This window comes from Crinia signifera, unplaced genomic scaffold (genome assembly GCF_055691185.1).
Source record: "Crinia signifera unplaced genomic scaffold, ASM5569118v1 HAP2_SCAFFOLD_89, whole genome shotgun sequence".
Taxonomy (NCBI): Eukaryota; Metazoa; Chordata; class Amphibia; order Anura; family Myobatrachidae; genus Crinia; species Crinia signifera.
Genome location: NW_028142806.1, coordinates 45,954 through 58,590, shown reverse-complemented (window position 1 = coordinate 58,590; position 12,637 = coordinate 45,954). Strand labels below are relative to the sequence as shown.

At 48.2% G+C, this 12,637-nt stretch overlaps 1 long non-coding RNA gene across 1 annotated transcript; it reads right to left on the bottom strand.

The window, feature by feature from the left end:
• Positions 1 to 3,929: 3,929 nt before the first annotated feature.
• Positions 3,930 to 11,025, bottom strand: LOC146056755 (uncharacterized). The gene is made up of 4 exons (XR_014469395.1): positions 10,800 to 11,025; positions 9,851 to 9,920; positions 5,851 to 5,921; positions 3,930 to 4,720 (listed from the first exon to the last, which is right to left on the bottom strand). It is a non-coding gene; the product is annotated as an uncharacterized LOC146056755 (long non-coding RNA).
• Between the last annotated feature and the right edge of the window lie 1,612 nt (positions 11,026 to 12,637).

Below are 12,637 nucleotides of genomic sequence, written 5' to 3'. Positions count from 1 at the left end.
AAGTACCCCCAACAGTGCACGTTTTGCAGGTCTCCACACAGAATCACAGGTGAAATAATTAGCTCCACCTGTGGATCTTTTAAAATGTGACTGAATAATGAGTGCACCTGCTGGGTGACCTGGAAAATGTGCACTGTTGGGGGTACTTGAGGACCAGGGTTGGGAACCATTGCCCTAGTGTATGGGGGAATTAAGACATAGAGCAATTTAATCATGCATGGAATAGACATATGAATGTCTTCACAAAGAACTAAGGAACAAATACAGTTGTTGTTACTAAAAGGTATAAAAATGGGCAAAGTGGTTCTTATCTGCCGTCACATTCTATGTTTCTATGTAACCAGACCTTGGAGTTGTACAAGCCTGGGACTGCATGAATGAAATGCGATACTCACGGCTGACAAAGTTGTGATGTCATTTAGTTGTGATGTCAGTCACCAGCATCCTCTACAGAACGATGCATCTATACATCTGCAGATATACCGCCTGTTGGCAGTGCAGCAGGGCCGGTGCAATGGAATCGGTACATCTGTCAGAACAGACTTAGGTCTACAGTCATTAAGTCGACCCCGGAAGGTCGACTGGCCCCAAGGTCGACATGGGTCAAGGTCGACATGGGCCAAGGTCGACATGGTTCTAGGTCGACAGTCATTAGGTCGACATGAGTTTTTCACAAATTTTTTACCCGAATGTCGACACAGTCAACATGGACACAGTTGGAGTTGAACCGCAGCCCCTCGTGTCGCTCGCAATGCTTCGGGTACACTATTTTATTCTCCCACCACGCCCTAGTGGATGGTAGGGCATGAAATACCGCCTGTCGGCACATTTCGGCTCAAAAAACAGTGAACATTGGCCCATGTCGACCTTAAGTCTTGTCGACCTTGACCCATGTCGACCTTTAACCCTGTCGACCTTGGGGCCAGTCGACCTTCCTTGGTCGACCTTATGACAGTCGACCTAAGTCTCTTCTGACAGATGACCGTTTCCCGGTGCAATATATCTGTGTAAAGCCCTGTACACACGGGGGGGATATATTGCTCAGCCATATATTGCTGAGCAATATATGGCTGAGCAATATATTGCTCAGTGTCTCCTTTTCATCAGCGACCAGAGATGGTCGCTGATGAAAAGGAAACTGCCGGGGATAGCCCGGCAGTGGTAATCAGCTGGTCGCAGGAGCATGTTCCTGCGACCAGCGATCACTACAGGGGTAGAAACGGGATCGCGCACCCGGCGATATATCGCCGGTGCACACTCCCATCGCGGGCAATATGGTCGCTTAGCGACCATATTTCCCGCGATATTACACAAAATCGCCCCCGTGTGTACGCACCTTAAGACGTTGTTTGCAGACTTATCACTAGTACACCAGCAGATCATCCCACAATGTATCGAACCAGAGGTGGTTTGGGTACTAATAGAGTCACTGGATTGCAGAGCTGCCATATACAGATGGGAATAGCAGAATGAATGGGGGCAATGCTAGTGTAACGTGTGCAGACGGCCTCATATACACGCTGGCCCACCAGGAATATTCCCTGTGTAACCTGTGGCCGATCCTCCCTGTGTTATCCAGTGTGTACCCAACTATAGTCACCTGCACCAAGGTGTTTATTGGTCGCTGATCTCAGATACAGATCTGAATCCACTGAAATAAATGATCTGATTTGCCCATTGTGAATTGAATTCTTTTCTTTTGGTGAATTGTGTATATTTAAAACATTTTCCTTTATTTGTGATTTTTGCCTTTAAATATTTGTGCATTAAAAACCGATGATCATCAACAAAATTTATTTTGACAAATATCCCATTAAAGCCAATGTTTCTGATTTTTTTAATACAGTTTAGTATAAAGTATTGCCATAGGCCTTTTTATCATATTTACAATAAAATAATTGCGCGATATACAAAATATTTACAAATAAAAATGACAGGAGTGCAAAACAGAACATGCCCACCCCAGTCAGCACCTTATAGAGGAATACACGTTCCCTACAGGTGTACATTGGGCCTTATTCTAGTTCACTCTTAGGGGCAAATTCCTTCTCAGATGGACAAAACCATGTGCACTGCAGGGGGCAGATGTAACAGGTGCAGATAGAATTAGATTTGAGTGAGTTATTTTGTTTCTGTGCAGGGAAAATACTGACTGCTTTATTTTTACACTGCAATATAGATCTCGCTTTGAATAAAATCCCCACCCAAATCTAATTCTCTCTGCACATGTTACATCTGCCCCACCTGCAGTGCACATGGTTTTGTCCATTTGAGAAGGAATTTGCCCCTAAGAGTGAACTAGAATAAGGCCCATTGTATGCTGCCATCACTTATATACAACTATGGGGGTGATTCAGGTTAGTTTGCAAAAGCAAACTCCCTTTTTGATGGACAAATCCATGCTGCACTGCAGGTGAGGAAGATGTAGCATGTGCAGAGAGAGTTAGATTTAGGTGAGTAATTTTGTTTCTGTGCAGGGTAAATATACTGGTTGCTTTATTTGTACACTGCAATTTAGATTTCTGTTTGAACACACCCCACCCAAATCTAACTCTCTCTGCACATGTTACATCTTCCCCATCTGCAGTGCAGCATGGTTTTGCCCATTAGAGAGAGATTTTGCTTTTGCGATCCAACCTGAATTATGCCCAATATTAGCCGAAGAGGTTTAACCTTTCTGGAAATTACCCCGTAACCCAATTCATTTGGCAAACGTTCCACGTGGGTAGGTGATGGGGTTGTGCGCTGGCACCTTCTCAGCACACTGAACACAGTGCAAGAAAGAGTGGCACGGTGCCATTAGATACTCGGCATGCCGGCACTTAGGCAAATGGACCATCCAAGGCTCAATATCATTTTCACTTTTTCTGTCTTGCGTTGTTGTACTGCGACAAAAATATATATATTTGTTTCCGTTACTTCCATGTAGAGCTTTCCTTTCATAAATATGTTTATTGTCACATTGGGTCCGATTCAGACCTCATCGCACTGCCTCAAATTCGAACGCCCAGAGTTCAGTGAAGATGGCGCCCTGCTAGTGTGAAATCCCACCTTGCGAATCAATGTCAATGGGTGTGTACGGCTACTCATCCATTCTTCGCAGCTGTGCGAGTATTTCGAAATCCCATCGTGACAGTCTCACCGTCGAATGATTTTTACACTGGGCACAAGTCTTCGCAGGCGCCGTGTAACCCTGGACTTAGTCGGCGGTGCGATGTAACAGACATATCCAGCCTGGAGCTGACGTCACACACCCTCCCCTAACATGCCTAGCGGTTTCCCAGACACTCGCAGCCAGTGGCGTAACAATAAATATTGCGCCCCCCCGCCGGGAAAAATTTAGCGCCCCCTTTACTCCCCCCCCCCCCAGTTAAAACACCCCCCTAGGGAGCGGGCAGGGGGACCCGTGCGGCGCAGATGTACCTGCAGCGCTGTCAAGAAGCTGCGGTGAAAAGATTCCCTTCATCGCTGTGTACGGAGTTGGCGCCGTGTGACCGGGTCCCTGCAGTGTCTTGGAAATAAGAAGTCTGCCGGGCGGCGGCGCGGGAAGGGCTTCTGACTTTGAAACCAATGTCCGCACGCTGATTGGCTGAATCTCAGCCAATCAGCGTGCGGCCAGTGTTTTCGAAATCAGAAGCGCTTCCCGCGCCGCCGCCCGGCAGACTTCTTATTTCCAAGGCACTGCAGGGACCCGGTCACACGGCGCCAACTCCGTACACAGCGATGAAGGGAATCTTTTCACCGCAGCTTCTTGACACTTAGACAGCGCCGCAAGAACACCGGCACGGCCCCCCCTGCCTGCACCCTGCTGCCCGCACCCCGCTGCACCCACAAGGTTGGGGGGAGCTGGGGGCGTAACAATAGTGCTATAGTTACGCCACAGTCCCTCCCTCCAGTATTACAGATGCAGCAGGGAGGGAGTACACACCGGAATGAGATCCTGCCTCTCCGTGCGGGAGCCGGCGCCCACGCAGCCCCCGCTCCCCCAAGCAGTGGCGGGGGCTGCCTTACACAAGCTACGCCCTGCTCGCAGCGTTTTATTTCCAGCTTTTCTTAGCACTCCCACTAAATATCCGGTTTCCACCCCCAGACGCCTACTTCCTGTCAATCACCTTAGGAACGCAGGATGGCCTTGCGCATACGCGCTGTGCGAATCCACAGCCGTGCAAAACAGGCCTAAATCGGATCTACAACTCTCGATCTGGTTTGTAATCTGACATATGGAACCGTTTCACTTGCAGATAGGCGTCAGAAAATGCATTTTTCAAGAATATGGAAGCACTCAGGGGTGGTAATCCAGGACTCCTGCACCCGCGGGTCATGTGAGATGTTCCTCGGTGCGATAATGGTGTAGCTAATGTCATGTCAAAGAGGTCACGTAGGTAATATCTTGTGCCGATGCCATAAATGTCTTCTTAAAACAGAAGGTCTTCCCAATCCTTCCAGCGCAGTTCCCCATAACCTCCGTCACTGCCTGTCTGCCTGAGTAACTGACGTATATGATGGATCCTCTTCCATGTTGTTTCCAGTGTCTTTTTCTTCAACGCTTTGATAATGGCGGAAATAGTTACAGAAGTCCATCTCATCGTAGTCCTCGTCGTCTTCAGATTCCGAATCGTCGTTATAGAAGTCAATGGTGGCTTGTACGGGGAAACTGGCGAGAACGGTCTTCCCCATCTGCTGCAAATATTTCTCCTTCTTGGATTGGGGCATGTACAGCCTGTTCAATGCAGAGAGAGAACAATTTAAAAATATATATCAATTCCATCAGTAAATTCAATTTCAATGAAATCTACATTACTGACCCAGAGAGATAAAGTACTAGCCAATCAGCTCCTGTTCAAATGCAGTATGTAATGTGGCAGTTAGGGGCTGATTGGCTAGTACTTTGGGATGTATGTGCTAACGGGTCTATGTATTGAAGAAACAAGTGCAGGGTGTGTGGTGTGGGACCCGCAGGAGTCCATACCTGCACTCATTATCTATATGCCCAACAGTGGCGTAACTAAGTTTTGGGCGCCCCCCCCCGCCGCCACCCCGCCAAGCACCCCCAATCCCCCGCCGCCCATGCAAACCCCCCCCCCCAATCCCCCGCCACCCCGCCGCCCATGCAAACCCACCTCCCCCCCCCAATCCCCTGCAGCCTTACCTATCGCGCTGGTCCCGGCGGCTCCGTTCTTCTTCTGCTGAGGACCACCACAAAATGTAAGTCTGCGGGGGATTGGGGGGCGGGGGGTATCTATAGCACCGCAGCCCCCGGCGCCCCCACATGCACAGCACCCCCCCCCCCCGCGCGGTGGCGGGGGCTGCGGTGCTATAGTTACGCCGCTGATGCCCAAGATATATCCAGAATGCAATATAGGCACAGGCCAATGGGGTGATTCAGGTTGGTTTGCAAAAGCAAACTCCTTCTTTAATATACAAATCTCTGCTGCACTGCAGGTGGGGAGATGTAAAATGTGCAGAGAGAGTTAGATGTGGGGGAGTTATTTTGTTTCTGTGCAGGGTAAATACTGACTGCTTTATTCCTACACTGTAATATAGATATCAGTTTGAACACATCCCACCCAAATCTAACTCTCTCTCTGCACATGTTACATCTGCCCCACCTGCAGTGCAGAATGGTTTTGTCCATTAAAGGAGTTTGCTTTTGCAAACCAACCCGAATCATTTATATATGACATTTATACAGTATCTGGGGGTGCTAGGCGCGACCGCTGCTCCCATCTCCCCCTCCGTACACCAAGGGCCTGATTCAGCTCTGCACATTCACATATTACATTTATACAGTATCTGGCGGTGCTACCCGCATCCCCCCTCTGTGCACCAGGTGGGACACTCAGAACTTACCGCACTGGATGCTGAAATCCCAGCGCCCCCTTTGTCCCGGCAGCGCACTTATCACTATCTGCGGGGTCTCGCTGTAAATAGAAAAAAAAAAAAACAATAAAAAAATATTCAGCTAATAACACAAGCAGACTAGCATAAATGGCCACTCTCTTGCTTTTGTGGAACTACAAGACCCAGGATGCCCCAGAGGGCTTTTGCAACCTGCCTTAACTTTGATCTAGCACAGAAATTCTTCTATTGTGGTGGTGGGATTTGGTGTAATGGCTGCCAGACGGCTCCCCTACAGTCAGGATTCCGACAGTCATTACTCCGACGTTGGAATCCCGACTGCTCCCTCGTGTGGGTCCACGACCCCCATAGAGGGAGAATAAAATAGGTGGCCAGCGCAGCTCGCCGCCATGCCCGCAGTGTGGCCAGCGCAGCGAGCCTGCAAGGGGCTTCATTGCGCTCCCCCCGCTGTGCAGTCGGGATTCCGACATCGGAGAAATGACTGGCAGAATCCCGCCGGTCGGTGTGTCGTACCACACCCGGTGTAATCCCTGCTCTGGCTGTGGCTGTGTACCCATAATACAGCAGCCCCCGAGGCCTGGCTGCAGACACTATAGGGAAATCCTATTGTCTGCCTGTGAATTACACATCCTTTCTCTGTGTAATATCAGGGTGGGATACACACTACAAGCAATGCTTGTCCTATCTCCATTCACTAACACAATGGGATATCCCTTATCCAAGCTGTAATCAGCGGCAGGGTCACTTCCAGGGGGCGAATTACACAGAGGATAGATAGATAGATAGATAGATAGATAGATAGATAGATAGATAGATAGATAGATAGATAGATAGATAGATAGATCACAAATGATAATCTGTGTACACACGCAGGGCCGTCTTTCCCATTGGGCTTAATGGGCAGTTGCCCAGGGGCCCGAGGATAGTAGGGGCCCACCACAATGGAGAAGATGGCACTGTCCTAGGGAAAGGCGGCAGGCGGTGTGTAGCGGGGATCCTGGCAGCGGCGGGTGGAGGGGACCCAGGCAGCGGGCGAAGTGTGCAGGGGACCCGGGCAGCGGGAGGCGTGTGCAGGAGACCCAGGCAGCGGGCGAAGTGTGCAGGGGACCCGGGCAGCGGGCGGCGTGTGCAGGAGACCCGGGCAGCGGGCGGCGTGTGCAGGGGACCCGGGCAGCAGCGTGTGGCAGGGTCCGTCCAGGAAGCGGAGACCTTGATGTAGTGCTGTCTGCCGCCGGCCAGGAAGCGCTGCTGTTCTGATTTTGAAAAGACTGGCCATATGCTGATTGGCCGGACGCTCAGCCAATCAGCGCAAAGCCATTCTTTCCAAAATCTGCAGCGCTTCCCGCACGGCGGCAAAAAGCACTACATCAAGGTCTGAGTTGCCGCTTCCTGGACGGACCTTTCCACCCACCGCTGCCCGGATCCCCGCCACCCGCTGCTGCTGCACATAGGTGAGGGGAGGGGGGTTGTGAAAGGAGGGGGATTTTGAGAGGGGAGGGGGGCCCTCAAATAATTTTGCCCAGGGGCCCATTATATTCTTAAAACGGCCCTGTACACACGCTTAGATTATTCCCTGTTTTTGATTCATTGTTGCTTATAGAAGCAAAATCGAATCAAAATGGAATGGTTGTTAAGATGCTTTCAATCTGCATTCGTTTCATTGCGCGCTCACGGTTTCGCTATATCGAAAAGAAAAATAGACTGTGCAGGCAAGGAAATGTCGAATGCGATCCAGTAAATCGAATGTGTACACTGTGCCTTGAATGTAAATTGAATTCGATATATCGAAATCGATATGGAATGCAAGTACAGATCTAATGCTAAATTGAATGGAAAGATCTAATGCCAAATCGAATCACACATTGAATCTAAAGCAAATCAAAGCGTGTGTACACACCAATAGATAGAGAGATAGGTACATAGATAGACAGACAGACAGACAAAAATATGTTAAATTTGCCACCAGCTTGTTTTGTTTTTCTATTCGTATATATCATGCTATGCTAACTGGCATAGCGCTCAGCACCAGTCCAATAAAGGACATACGCATACCTCCCAACTGTCACGATTTTAGAGGGACAGTCCCGATTTTCGGGTCCTGTCCCGCTGTCCCACCCGCGGCAGGCATTGTCCCGCTGCGGGGGGTGGCAGTTGGGAGACCCCCCAATCTAGTAGAACAGACGCTGTACGCATGCGCACAGCGTCTATTCTCGTATGAAAATGAGGTTGCGGCTAATTAGCATAAGCCGCGTCCTCATTTGCATACGCCCGTCCCCTTTTCGGACACTCGCGCGGCGAGTGTCCCTATTTCTTCAGGCCAAAAGTTGGGAGGTATGCATACGTTGCTATGGGAGATAGCTTCCCTGGTGGATTTATCCATGCAGTAGATCAGGGTTGCCGACTTTTTAATGCTCCTCTCCGGGAGAAGCCCGGAGAGGAGACTTTCCTTACCCGATCGGGGGCGGGGCTTGACAGTGACGTCATTAAGCCCCGCCCCCACTACGGGAAATAGTAGAAATGACTGATATCCATGGAGGGGGCGGGGCTAAAATGACGCGATTGTGCCATTTTAGCTCCGCCCCCTCCTCGGAGACCCGCGGATTGCGGCATTTACATGCCGCGATTCGGGGAGTTCAGGGGGGTCCCCCAGATTCCGGGAGGGTTGCCCACCCCTCCGGGGGGCCGGGAGGGGGACCTGATTTTCGGGAGACTCCCGGGAATTCCGGGAGGGTCGGCAACCCTGCAGTAGATGGAGAGAGACTTTAGCTGGTGCTGTCGCTACTGGTGTAAATCCACTTTAATCAGATATTTTCATACAGATCAATAACCTCTGTTTCATCTTGCAAAAAATACAAAGAATTGTTACAGTGTAGAGAGATCAGTATCACCGGTGTACACACACAGGCTGAGGCTTTCCATACTGTCTCTTTACACCGGGACACTCATGGATTACACAGGTTCTGGGGATGGCTGACTTCAAATTTACATTTCCCCGTTCCATGAGTGTCCCGGATTAAAGGCATGGTGTGGTAAGTAATATATATTACTATTGTAAAGCGCAACGGAATCTGCTGCGCTATATAAGAAACTGTAAATAAATAAATAAATAAAAAAAAAATATATATATATATCAAAAGATGGGGGGTTGTGACCTTTTCTGCGCTATAGGGTTAGCTGCACCTCTAACTACCTCGTTGTTAGTAGAGGTAAGAAATGAGTATAGAAAAAGGAAAAGTGTAGAGGTGCGCTAGTATAGGTTTCACCCAAATTTCATACACAATGGTGGAACAATATAAAATCATTTATTTTGTACAATAGTATAAAAACAATAAGTTCTCACACAAAAGATCATATCATAATAGGTACAATATTTGATACCACTTTTAACAAGTGTGTTTCCTGAAAAGACCCTACGCGTTTCGTCAGGTGGGTTAGGTGTATCTAGTCACACTCTGATTGACTAGACACACCTAACCCACCTGCAGAATTTTTATTCGGTGAAGTCATCAATCGGACTCTTTCTATCTACCCCCCAAGCTGAGGACACTCAGATAGCGAACACCCCTTCAAGGGGACTGATTCTCTTTGGTCCATCCGGGACGAAACGCGTAGGGTCTTTTCAGGAAACACACTTGTTAAAAGTGGTATCAAATATTGTACCTATTATGATATGATCTTTTGTGTGAGAACTTATTGTTTTTATACTATTGTACAAAATAAATAATTTTATATTGTTCCACCATTGTGTATGAAATTTGGGTGAAACCGATACTAGCGCACCTCTACACTTTTCCTTTTTCCATAGATATATATATATATATACATACATACATACATACTGTACATGTTGCATCTAGTAGAAGTGACGGCTACCATACGTAATTCCCATTTACTGCAGTTTAGTCTTTTATAAATGCATTTATTTCGCTACAACTGCCACAAATAGATATCGTTGTAACATTGTCAGGTGCGACGGAGCAATGGCACTTACCAGCCTCTGCTGCGCCTCCGAATCTCTGCCTCCAGACGGCGGCACCCAGGGTCTCCAGAGACTGGGGTTGCTGGTAAACAGAAGGAATGGCAATGATCAGAAATCTGCACAAATCATATTATTACCCTTTAACACTAAGTGGTATTTATCAAACTTGGAAAGAGATAAAACTGTGAGAGATAAAGTACCAGCCAATCAGCTCTGGACATTTAAAAAAAAAAAAAAAACAACTGTAAAATATGAGGTAGAAGTTCAGACCCATAGGAAAAATGATCAAATAAACATTTATATTAATATTTACACCTTCTTTTCTTATTGCCACAATACGCGTTGATAAGACATTATGGGGGGGATTCAACTAGCTGCGGGACAAATGAAATGTCACATGACGTTAGCGCCCTTTTTGGCGATCTGTGGCCAGAATTAAGGTCACTTTACACTGACTTTTATTACCAAAGGAGAGAGAAAGCCAGAGGGAGGGGGTGATTCGGCCGTCGCGTCGGACCTGCTGCACATTTGGCTCCATGTGGTGCCTAGTGGAGGCGTCGGCCCTGGCTAGGGAACACTGAGATAGGATGCGCAAAATTACTGCTTGCCCTGGCAAAAACCCGGGTTTTTGCAGCAGTGAGAACGGGGTATAAATGAAAAAATGCCGTAAAAACCCCATTATTGGGTTTTGCACTGCATTAAGTAGACTATGGGCTTCTTAACGCGATCCAGCGCCGACACCATCTCTTGCGATAAGAGCTGCCCATTGCTATACTAATCGCATATGTTAGAGCATATGCATTTAGTATCATTGGCATAGGCGACATCCCTGTGTGTGAAAAATGACAGGAACTGATTGGCTGGAACTTCCACTTTATCTCTCTCCAAGGATTAGAGAGTAGCGGCTAGACTCCAATGTCTGGCTACTACTCTCCGCCTTGTGCCCCACATAAGATTTTACCTGATTCGCTCTTTGCAGAGTTCTGTTTGTGTAAAACTCTTTCCCAAATGTAAATGGAAAATGTTTCTGTAAGGGTATGCTGTCAAGATGTCGGCATTATCAATGTCAACAGCAGGTCAACGATGATGATCTGTAAAAAAAAAAAAAATATTAACATGGTTAAAAATATCACCATCAATGTTGACACCTGCAAAATGTCAACACTGACAGAATTATGACCGCAGCAGTGTCGACATTTCCCCAGGGGGTTAGCAGCAGTGTTACATTACAGTTTTTCATTACAGACAGAAATTCTAGTGTCAACATGCTAAAAATGTTGACACATTCAATGTGGGCATTACAACCATATTGATGTGTATTAGGACTGCACGTGTTCTAAATCTGTGCTTTATTCCTAGGAGAGGATCCGTCTGCTGCTACTGTATGACGGCAAGTTCCCTGGTCGGGGCTCACTCAGGTCTGTGTAAGTGGACATTTTTGTCTTCTTTTTACCCATAAACAAGTCCTTCTTGTCCCTATCTATCGCCACTTCATCTCTCTCCAAGCTTCGGTAACTCTCCCCCAAAGACCTCACCTACAAGCTCATTGTTTATCTAGTGCAGAGATGAATGTGCAGCATCAGGCTCCTGTCAATGTGAAGAAGCCGCCACTTCAGCCAGAGCAGCCCACATCTCCAAGACCCTTGGAGTGTTGGATTTGGTGATCCAGCCCACAAAGCCACGCCCCTCCCAGCAAGCCTTACCCTGCATCGGGTGTCATTCGGGTATATGATGCCACCGCTTTATTAATACCTTAGTGATTATACCATCTCTGCACTAGCATGGATATTCTTAAAACCTGGACTGTCATACCCCTTTTACACTAGCAAGCCGGGTCACACCCAGCATTTTGTACCAGGCTTGCAAGCACTTTCACATTAACCATCCGACCAGGCATAAAGCTGGGCGTGTGATGTCATCAGGAGGCGGTGCTGGGTGATGACAGCATCTCCCAGCGGCACCTTTACAGTGTAGTGAATGGGACCCAGGTCGCGTCGACCTGTTTACACAAGCGGCCCAGGTCCAACCCTGGTAGTTACCAGGGTTGGAGTTCCGGGTCAATCAACCCGGGATTTTGCGTTGCCACTAGCAAAAAAAACACCCCCGTGCTAGTGGCAAAAGGGTATTAGATTGCCACGAGCACCGCATTTGGAAACCACTGCAATAGGTTATAGAATATGTGCTACTTGTGTTCTCAGCCGTGAGCCATGACACATCTTCTTCTGTTCCATACCAGGCTGTCTGAGGTCACAGGATGGTAGAGAACTCCCCGTCCCCGCTGCCAGAGAGAGACATATATGGATTTGTCCTCTACGTGGCGTCTCAGTGTGGATTTAGTGAGTATTGGTGACATGAGAACTATACTAATGACCAATCGGGGCTATGGGATCCGGAATGTCATTCAGGCTGCGTCATCTCTGCACGCTGTAATCAGACGCAAGAGGGAAACATTACGGGGGGGGGGGGGGGGAGTCTATACAAACTGTCATCGATTAACTTATATTACACTCTTACACTTTGCTCTTCCGATTGGTTTTATCCAACCAAGCGCAGTTACTGAAGAGCAATTAAAGTGATACCGAAGATAATGCCGCCTTGCTGAACACCCGCCCCATCGCTCTGGAAGTCCATACTTGCTTTCAGATGCCCACTATCCACCCAATTGGTGGTGGGCATGTAACGTCAGCCATCCGCTTAGAGCTGGCATCCCCACGCCTGTGTTCGCAGGGGAATGCTCAGCGGTTTTATGTGGATGCCCATATAATACTCGGTGTTCCACAGCCGCCGCCGCCGCCCAGC